Below are 10,116 nucleotides of genomic sequence, written 5' to 3' on the forward strand. Positions count from 1 at the left end.
TCTCGTTCTTTTTATGAGACTGCTTAAATATGGTCGCATTACACTGGATTTTATTTATGCCGTTAATAATGACATTTTCAGGATTTCAAGCAGGCTAGACTCTAGTTTCATGAACCACCTCCATTATAGAGCACACATATAGGCCCAGATTTACTAATCCCATAGAGGGCGTACGATTAAACCTACACCAGATTTATCACAGGGGCTAAGGCTGGATGATAAATCTGGTCCTGGGATAGACACCATCTTTTGCTTGGCTTACTTTGAGACAGATTTTTACGCTAGAACTGTGGTGCAATTTTGGCGCAAAATGGTGCTCCTCAGGCACCACCCCTTTCCTACAAAGCTCTGCCCCTTGTCAAACATGTTGGGGGAATAAACGTGTAGAAACCCTGGATGCGTGAAATTGCACCACCTTTTTAGACAGATGTTTGGTGCAGACACATCAGTAAATATGGACCATACTTCCAGAAATGATGGAACCTGTAGGCAGCCATGTGGTCATAGTTTTGATTAGATAAACTGATTTAAAGCTGCCCAATGTATATTTGCTAAAGGTAGAACCTCATGGCTATGGGCATTAGCTAAGATCTGCCATATGAGATGACCTAGAAGCAATGTCATGCTGTGTTCTACTTACTGTCCACTTTAGTTCCCTGTGAACAGCCCATATGATCATTAGGCCTAAAGAACATGGGCGTATGCGGGATTCAATAGATGTCAAATAACGCACCCCAAAATGTACTGCCACAAAGGCATACAGAACTTTTTTTTTTCCATGTCCATTTATCAGAGAGCGCAGCTGTATGAATACTGCTTTTATGTCCTGTAAATTCCTATGTATAAACTGTATGATAACTGGTTTGTATATTTTGTACTGTAAGAAAACGGCATTGCCCAGGTGCCCTATCCTATGTAAATACGCCGCCAAATGCAACAGCAAATGAATGAACTCTAAAAAAAAATAATAAAATGGAAAAAAAAAATCCTGATAATCTGTGTCCATTGTTATTCCACCGATTACAGAATGAAGGGTTTCTAAGGCTACTTTCACATCTGTGTTTTTGCTGGATCCGTCAAGGGATCAGCAAAAACGCATCCGGTATATAATACAACAGTCTGCATCCGTTCTGATTGTATTATCTCTAAAATGACCAAGATGCCGGATCCGGCAATAAAACCATTGTAAGTCAATAGGAACCGGATGAGTTTTCTTTTGTGTTCGAGAAAACCATTGCTCCATTGACTTACATTGTGTTTCATGCCGGACCCGTCTTGCTCTGCTTCCCAGGACGCACTCAAAAACGCTGCTTGCAGTACTTTTGTGTGCGTCATGGGAACCCAACGAAACGGAACTGAATGTATTCTGGTGCATTCCGTTTTGTTCGGCTCAGTTTTGTCCCCATTGACAATGAATGGGGACAAAACTAAAGCGTTTTCCTCCGGTTTTGAGATCCTATGATGGATCTCAATTCCAGAAAGGAAAACGCAGATGTGAAAGTAGCCTAAACCAACCATCACTTTAATGTTCTGAAAGACCGAGAAATGCCGTACAGATGTAGCCGAGGTAAAATTGACTCTGATTACACTTCACAGTGTTATCTCGTGACAAAAGCTATGGAAATCCATGGAAAAAGTCAATTAACATTTTCTTGCCATTGTTTACTTAACGTGTTTACCGTCAAGTTTAGCGCAGCTACATCTATAAATAAATGGGGAGAGAACTCATTTTTAAGCCCCACACGTTTGTACGTTCTATAAACTTGCTGGATTTGGTATTTGCATTCATCCTTCTATGTTCTATGCAGAAGCCACGTTTACTGCGAAAAGCCGATGCCTCCACTCTGGTTGGATCCGCTATAGGAACAGGAATGCTTTTCATCCTACTGCTTGTCATCACGATTGTTATGGTAGCGATGAGGAAAAAGAGAGCCACACAAGGGACCTATAGTCCGAGCCGGCAAGAAAAGGAAGGAGCCAGAGTAGAAATGTGGAATGTCCTCAAGCTGCCACCTACAGAGAGACTGATCTGAGGAGGGACACCAAAAAAGGAGAACTAAGAGAAAAAAATACAGTCCATCATTCTTAAGATTTCTCCACTATAGTAAAAAGGTTATCCTCATGTTATGTTACAAAACTTAAAGGGAAGCTGTCACCACATACCTGCATATCAACCCAAATCAACTGCTAGATGTGCGCTGGTCTCCTGAGTAAAACGCTCTTTCTTACATCCTGATTGGTGCCTGCATTCCAGAAAAAAAATTACTAAAAAATTCTGATATGTAAATTAATTGCTCGCTGCAACAAGGGAGTCACCATTGCCAAGAGAGCCTTGCTCCTTATTGTTGGCCACCCCGCAGTTTTGAGTGACAGGGCCAGGAAGCAGTGATGTAATCTCGCCTGGCCCAGTACTTTCTAGGCTAGTGTTGAGCGAATTGAGCCGATTGGTTCTAACGCTTCGTTTTAATGCTTTACAGAGACCTGTCTCCATACGGCATCAAAATGTATTGCCTCCGTTGAGGCAAAATTCGTTTTACCCGAAGTTGTGCGAGTAGGGATAAGCGAACTTGTGTTTTCAAGTTCGGCGTACAAGGATAAGATAAGATGCCTTTATTGTCACTGTACAATACAATGTAATACAATGTACAATACAATGAAATGTTGTTTGGAACAATCCTAGATGCCATGGACAGGGGAACAAGAACTGACATTTAAACTAAAGCATTTCACTAGAAAAAAACAAAACATTGCTTATGGTCCGTGGTAGCGAAATCCATAACGGAATTCTTAGATAACCCGAACCTTGTATGCCGAACTCAAAACCATAGGTCCGCTCAACACTATGCGCGAGACTTTGGTGAATGAATTTAGTATTCAGTTCTACATCTTTTACATTTCAAATTCGTAATCTGAAGTCGGGTTTGGTAATGACTGGTACCTTGGTACCAAACCTGACTTCGGATTATGAATTTTAAATGTTTTCAAAGATGTAGCAATCAATACCAAATTCACTCACTGAAGTCTCGAGTGACTTCTGGTGAAATGAATTTTGCCTCAACTGAGCCGATACATTTTAAGGGCTCATGCACACTAACATATTTTCGCTTCGTTCCATCTTTTTTGCGGACTGTATGCGGAACCATTCATTTCAATGGGTCCACAAAAAAAATACTGAAGTTACTCTGTGTGCATTCCGTTTCCGTATGTCCGTATTTCTGTTCTGCAGAAAAATAGAACATGTTCTATTATTGTCCGCATTACGGACAAGGATAGTACTGTTCTATTAGGGGCCAGCTGTTCCGTTTTTGCAGACCACAAAATATATACGGTCGTGTGCATGAGCCCTAATGTTGTACAGGTCTCCATAAAGCATTAAAATTAAGTGTTAGAATGAATCGACTTCGCATCTATGATCCAAAGTTTGATTCTCTCACCACGACTCTAGGCACACACAGGCCTGCATATGCCGAACCCTGAGGCAAACGCACAGAGTCAGGAAAGTATCTGTTGCCACTGCCTGGCCCTGTCACTCAAAGCTTGGTGGGGTGGCCAACGATAAGCAGTATGGCTCTCGGTGCAACAGTGATGCCCTCGTTGCACAGAGCAGATAATTTGGATATCAGAAAAATAATTTCTCTGGAATGCAGGCACCAATCAGGATGGGAGAAAGTGTTTTACTCTGGAGACCAGCACGCATCTAATAATTCATTTGGTATGATATATGCAGGTATGGGGGTGACAAGATTCCCTTTAATCAACGTAATGACTATTGGCTGAGAAACCATATTCTCACTGAAAGGCATCACTTACACGACTGTATTTTAGGTTCTCGTCCAATCCAGATTTTTAGCGGATCCCTTCATTTCTATGGGGCAGCAAAGATGTCATCCGTGTGCTGTCCACATCTACGTGGTCATGACACAAATTATAAAACATGTCCTATTCTTGTCTGTTTTGCGGTCAAGAATATAAATTTTGAGAAAGGGGTCTGTGATGCAGGATGCGCAAGGATGGTATCGGGGGTTTGGGGTTCCCAAAAGAATACGGTCGTATAAATGCAGCCTAAACATGGAGGGATAAAGAACAGTAAAGTGAAATATTTGGTAATACTGAAGTCAGGATGATCCATATGAGCCATGTTGTAGAACAGGCATCCTCAAACTGCGGCCCTCCAGCTGTTGCAAAACTACAACTCCCAGCATGCCCGAACAGCCTACAAGTATCGGCCTACAGCAAGGCATTGTGGGAGTTGTAGTTTTACAACAGCTGGAGGGCCGCAGTTTGAGGATGCCTGTCGTAGAACAACACCCAAATGGCCAAATCTTCAATCTGAATGTGACGGGAGTTTTAGAGGCCTAAAGAGCGGTTTGTTGGGAAAACTGACAGGTCATCTTTAATAAGAGATGATTCTAAAACTTAATTGGCTAAGATTTAGTGCAAACTTAGACTAGACAGTCTACAAAGAACCAGATTTAACACAATGGCTGACACTGGGTGACAAATTTGTCACACCTTAAGATTTTCTAGTCTAAGTTTATGCCATTTATTAGTTGTCTTACTTTGTGGCAAAATTGCACCGACATTCTGACACAATTTTGGTGCATGGTGTTGCATCTTAAGACTCACCCCCTTTCCAGTAATCAATGTCCCCTTGAAAGAGTGTCTTAAAACCTTTAATAATAGACATGTGCATCTTAATTCTGGCCCATTTGCAATAGTAAATCTGCATTAGCCTTCTCCATGCACTTAGACAAGTTGCTTTACATCATTGTCAAAATGTCACACTTCTTTTTCATGTACTTTTCTCTCAGTCTGTTAATTATTTAATTTAAAGGGGTCATCCCACAAGAACACCCAAGTGTTACAGCAGTCTGACAGGCTATAAAAGCAAGGTTGGTGGGTTCTGCCCTCTGTGATCACCATCATTTCCGAGAATGGGGGCCACATGTCTCTGTTTTTGGCTGAAGGGAGGGATGAGGAAACTCTGTTGCTCTCCTTATAAGTGAATGGGAGTATCATGTCCATCTTCCTCTCTGGTGGTGGTCCCAGAGATCAAACACCCACCAAACGTTTATGACCTGTCTGATTGATGAGTTATATAAGTAAAACGAGTGGTTGTGGGACAACTCCTTTATATCACATAGTAATTAGCAAACATATGCTCCCAATAAGGTTGGCTAGAATAAAATGTGAAGCAACTTTGTAAATAGTCAATTAAAAATCTTAACCCTGTGTGTAGTCTGACCCTGCAGTCATACATTTGGTATGTTAGCAAGGAGTTCAGGCAGATGAAATGGAGCTTGACTAAAGAATCAGACTACGCTGTGTTTGTTTGTAGTCTGTAACCATGGAAACACACAGATCTGCCTTGATCTGTGTGAAGTTTTTAATTTAGAGTCTTTAAAAGTTACAGCTTACATTGGCAGTGATAACCTCAGATTTCCATCATGCACTATAGGTCCAAACTAAGTGCCTTGTAATGTTGTAAAGTTTAGTTCAAGGGTAATCTCATCTCATAGGCAAGCAACTACCCTTGAGGGCCCGTTCACAAAGTGACACCCTATACAGTGGCGGAAACCACATCAGATTCTGACACTTTTAAGCACTAAACCATGAGCGGACACACACCGCACCCAGAAGGGACACATTCCTTCTCGTCGTGGCTTTTAACCGCTGGGCCGTAAATTACAGTGCTGTCTCCCACTGAAGACAATAGGAGGCAGACACCACGAATTTTGGAGTGGTGTCTGACTATTCGTCCTGCCTAAAGAAGGTAGAATAGAAAACATCCAGAATGCAGATGTTAGCATAGTGTACGCATTTGATAAAGGTATGTTGAATGCTAATAATGAATGATTTTTATATTTTCTTGTGGTTGGTCTTTGAACATGTAATGGCAGAAATGGACAAAGTGATTTTAATGATTAAATTATTTAATGTAAATAAAATATTTTCCTTCTGAATTATTGTCAGGTTCTCTTACGTACTTAAATATTCACAAAAATTTATCCTAATTACATTCTGAATGTAATTAAAGGGGTTGTCCCACAATAACATCTGGTGGTGATTAGGGATGAGCGAACCCAAACCTAACCGGGTTAAGGTAGTGAAGGAATTCCATTATGGAATCCATTATAACGGAATATAATTGAAGTCGATGACGGAATGCAAAATGGAAGCCTTTCAGAGGCATTCCGTTTTGATCCGCCATAATAGAAGTCTATGGCCAAGCATAACGGATCCGTCTGTTTTCGGTCCTGCATAACGGAAACCAGACAGATCCATTATGCTTGGCCATAGACTTCAATTATGACGGATCAAAACGGAATGCCTCTTAAAGGCTTCCATTTTGCATTTTGTCATTGAATTCAATGATATTCCGTTATAACGGAATCCATAAGAGAATTCCTTCACTACCTGAACCCGGTGAGGATTTCTTTACTGATGGTGGGGGTCCGACACCCGAGACCCCTGCCGATCAGCTGTTTTGAGAAGGCAGCAATGGCCTTCTCGCAGCTTACCAAGCACAGCTCCGTAATTTGTATAGCGGCTGTGATTGGTATCGCAATGGCTAGATGCTAAATATTTTGTAATATAGAGAATCCCCGACATAGCTTTAAAAGAGAATGTGCTGGCAGCATGTTGCTTTTTCACTTATGGTGTAAAGCTGTATTAAGCTACCTGGACACGCAAACGGGCAGACTTGCAGAAATTACACACAAACTTCTGTGCAAATTTCTATGTGTTTCCACTCCAAATAAAAATCTGCATGTCTTACTTCCGGATTATGTTGCGAATTTGATGTGATTTTGAAAAGGATGAAATTTGCACTAAATATCATATAAACAGCTAACATGCTGTAGATTTCAAAATCCACACAGCAAGTCAATTTCTGTACAGAAATAAAAAGCAAAATGTACATAAGATTTGTGTAATCTCATTCGCTTTGGGGTACTGTATGCTGTGGAAAAACAGTGCGTAATCCACAATGTGTGTAAGTTGTCTTACAGCTCCCATAGACAGATATGGGATCCAAATTCATATGGATTTTCATAGGCATTTTCTCCCTGTTTAATACAGAAGTTTCTAGCATGTTAATAAGCCTGGCCCAGTAAAAGGCCAGAAAGCGCCATACAGAGTCTGGTGTTTATGAAGATATTCTCCATTAAAGGGAACCTGTCACCATGAAAATACATTGTAAGCTGTAGGCAGCATGCTATGGAGCAGGAGGAGCTGAGCAGATTGATATATATAGTGTTATGGAAAAAGATTGAGTACAACTTTATACATTTAAAGGTTACTTACATCTTAGGGGGCATTTTTTATCATTGCATTTTATTCATTTTGGGCAAAAAAATAAATTTTTCAATTGGTCTTTATTAAAAATATTGAGTTGTTCTGTCATAAAAGGTTAAAAGGGTTTTCCAGGATTTCTTTACTGATCGGTGGGGGTCCGACACCCGGGATCCCCGCCAATCAGCTGTTTTGAGAAGGCAGCAACGGCCTTCTCGCAGCTTACCAAGCAAAGCTCTGTAAATTGTATAGCGAATGGGATTGGTATCACACTCAGCCCCATTTCCTGTACTTGAATGGGGCTGAGCTGCTCCTAGGCCACGTGACACATAAACATGTCATCGCTCAGCTTAGAAAAGGCAGCAGCACTCCAGGAGCGCCAGTGCCTTCTCAAACAGCTGATCGGCGGGGATCAGTAAGAAAATCTTGGAAAACTCCTTTAACTGCCTAGCTGTGTGAATCATACTTTACTATTATAAATTAATAAAAGGTTATAAACACTTATTTAAGTCACACTCCTATCAGTAAGATAAAAGATTAGTTATAATGAGTGTTTAGGAGGTCAGTGATCAGAGATGAGCCATCAGCTGAGCTGCTTCACGAAACAGAGTGAAAATTCAGAGCCTGCTACTAGAGAATCTCAAGGGTGCTCACAGACAGGGGTTAAACATTTTGGAAAAAATGAGTACAATGCAATTATAAATAAAAATTGCCTCCAAAAGTGTACATAGCCTTTAAATTCCTGCTCACTCTGGACTTTGAAGTCAAGAAGGCAGTCCTATCAGTGATTGACAGCCTTCCCTCTATTAATGTGTATACAGAGAGAGCTGTCAATCACTGATAGGACCGCCTCCTGGACTTTAAAGCCCAGAATGAGCAGGAATATAATTGTATAAATTACAAGTTTTACCGAATTTCCCCATGAACCTATCAATCTACTCATCTCCTCCTGCTCTATAACCTGCCAGCAGGTCAAACACCATTTTCAACGCGACAGGTTTGCTTTAGGGTCCATTCACACGTCCGTTGTTTCTTTCCAGATCTGTTCCGTTTTTTGCGGAACAGATCTGGACCAGTTCTGTACCCATTCATTTTCAATGGGTCCTGAAAAAAAATCGGCCATTGTGCTGTCCGATTTTTTTCAGGACCAATTGAAAATGAATGGGTACAGAACTGGTCCAGATCTGTTCCGCAAAAAACGGAACAGATCAGGAAAGAAACAACGGACGTGTGAATGAACCCTTAAGGAGAGTATACCTCCATACATAAAGAATCTGAAGGAACATGCTACAATTTTATGTTGGATTTATAGAAATTTCTTAGTAGAAATCTCTGTATCTCTCTGTATGAAATTGAAGGAATACAAAAGTTAGAGTAGCGCACTCGTACTCAATGGCGGTCCTATTACCGTTGTGTATGTGAGTCCACATTGTAGTGTAAGGAAAAACTGCTGACACCTGCATATTACTCATCTCTTTTAATTACCTGCGCTCTGCTCTTTGTTAATTTGACTCATCTACAGACTATTAAAATCCTAATTTATTTTTATAGCCGTGTACTACCATTTACCACCATGAGCACATTCACCTCTCACATTTAATTTTACTTCCTAGTTACATGTGGTGGATATTTTGGGATAAAAACTGTGTGTATTTTAGACATGTCTTGCACGGTTTTGTGCCCTACTGCATAGCAGCTTCACGTCCACTATAAAAACCATCAGGGCTAATCCTGCTAATTAGTTTTTGAAAACTCCTAATGAGTCCAGCTTCTGTCATAAGAGCGAAGGAGGGCGTCGGGGGCAGTGCCTCTGCTTCTAGTTCGTGGCCACTTCAGTGACTGGCACTTGTCAATCATTTTTGTGAAGGGCTAGTAAAGTTTATAAGCTAACTTATGTGAGTGACCAATATGCACTATTAAAACTATTGCCCCAACAATATTCATGTTCTTGTAGAAAAGGTACAAATTGAGATTCCTGTGTAATGTTGTGGGTACATCCACGCAGCACATGCTGGACATCCGCGACAAAATCTGAGTGAGCTACAATCCTCAACACATTTCTACTTCCACCTCAGATGCAGAAAGTTTGCAGCATTTCAGCCACGTGTGGACATAAATGAAAGGATGACAACATCTAGAATGCTCTCCGGATTACTTTAGACATGGGATGGAATGGCCCAGCACCATCTAGTGTAGTCTCGATGTGTGTTATGTGGAGAAACAGGTTACCTAACACAGTACAGGCACCGGGATGGATCAGTACACCTATATTATATGAACATACCTCAGCATATGCTACTGACACCATGGCCACCCAGACATTTCCCCAGCAGCAACTGCAGGTAAGTGCACTATTACATAGCAGCCGTTTAGAATCATAAATTACATAAGTCCACCCAGTGGCGTACACAAAATCCATGGGGCCCCGGTGCCAAAGTGATCCATGGGGCCCCCCTCCCTGTCGCCCCCCCAACCTGCCGCAAGAATTTACTTGGGCCCCCTGGATTGGGATTAATAATGCTTCGTGCCTCTCTGTGACCTTTTTACTACAAAATCACAGTGAGATAAAGTTGTCACTGTGATTTTGTAGCAAATAGATCACAGAGAGGCAAAGAGCCATATCAATCATGTTACTGCTCCGTGTCTCGGCTGTCCGGGACGGGGCATGGCTCTCTTTCAAGCAGCAGATTACCCGCATGGCATCCGCTCGGGTGAACGAGCCCTAAGCCCAATGCATGGCTACACTCACCCAGTCCTAACTAATAAAATCTGGTCCTACCTCATCCAGGGTGTCGCTGGCGTCGGCGTGATGTCCACTGGATC

Source organism: Bufo gargarizans, chromosome 9 (genome assembly GCF_014858855.1).
Source record: "Bufo gargarizans isolate SCDJY-AF-19 chromosome 9, ASM1485885v1, whole genome shotgun sequence".
NCBI lineage: Eukaryota > Metazoa > Chordata > Amphibia > Anura > Bufonidae > Bufo > Bufo gargarizans.